The sequence below is a fragment of the Zingiber officinale genome, chromosome 4B, assembly GCF_018446385.1.
Source record: "Zingiber officinale cultivar Zhangliang chromosome 4B, Zo_v1.1, whole genome shotgun sequence".
Lineage (NCBI taxonomy): Eukaryota > Viridiplantae > Streptophyta > Magnoliopsida > Zingiberales > Zingiberaceae > Zingiber > Zingiber officinale.
This window is the reverse complement of record NC_055993.1, coordinates 73,059,289-73,060,009: the sequence shown is the minus strand read 5'-3', so window position 1 is coordinate 73,060,009 and position 721 is coordinate 73,059,289. Positions and strand designations below refer to the sequence as shown.

The 721-nt window shown below is 31.2% G+C and overlaps 1 pseudogene; it reads left to right on the top strand.

Annotated features, from left to right (window-relative positions):
* The first annotated feature begins 294 nt into the window (after positions 1–294).
* LOC121978877 lies at positions 295–469 on the top strand (annotated as a pseudogene).
* Positions 470–721: the final 252 nt, after the last annotated feature.

Genomic DNA, 721 nt, shown 5'->3' with positions numbered 1-721 from the left:
AGGTCATCAAGATAACAGTTTTACCTTTATATATATATATGTGGGGTGTCTCTCTGTATAAGAGGCACTTCCATTCCTTTAATAATTAATTTTTGTCAAGCCCAAAAGTTAATTATGTTAATGCTCTTTTTCTTTTCACACTGAATATAATTTTAAAGCTTATTAGTAATTCTTGCTAATTATTTTATATAAAAAATATGCACAGCCATTATCTTTAGTCCCACATGTTAGGATTAACAACACAGTGAGCAGAGAAGCTTCTATAAATATCTTAGGTTGACGATATTAGAAAGCATACCTTTCTCGACCTTTTGGCTAAGATCAAGTATAGTATCTATTCTTATTAGTTTAATATTTAATATAAAAAATTAAATTAATTTTTATGAGAGAGTTCGTTATAGTAGGTTGTTGCTGGGGTTCTCGAACGTTGCCCTTACGTTGCACTCTTACCAAGTCCAATTTATCTGGAACACTAATTTACACGTATTCATGTATTATATTACACATGCAACGCGACATTCTACGTGGGCGATCTAACGTGGCCAAAACCTATTTTTTTTTAATCCCTCTCTCATATGTATGCAATAACTTTTCTCTCTTTCCTTTTAAATTAAAATAAAATGCTCGCTTTTATCTCCTATGATTGCATGCAACAATTACTGTGGTGTTGATTTTTAAAGGTGATATAGCTACTACAATGTATAGCAGCTACTACATAGTA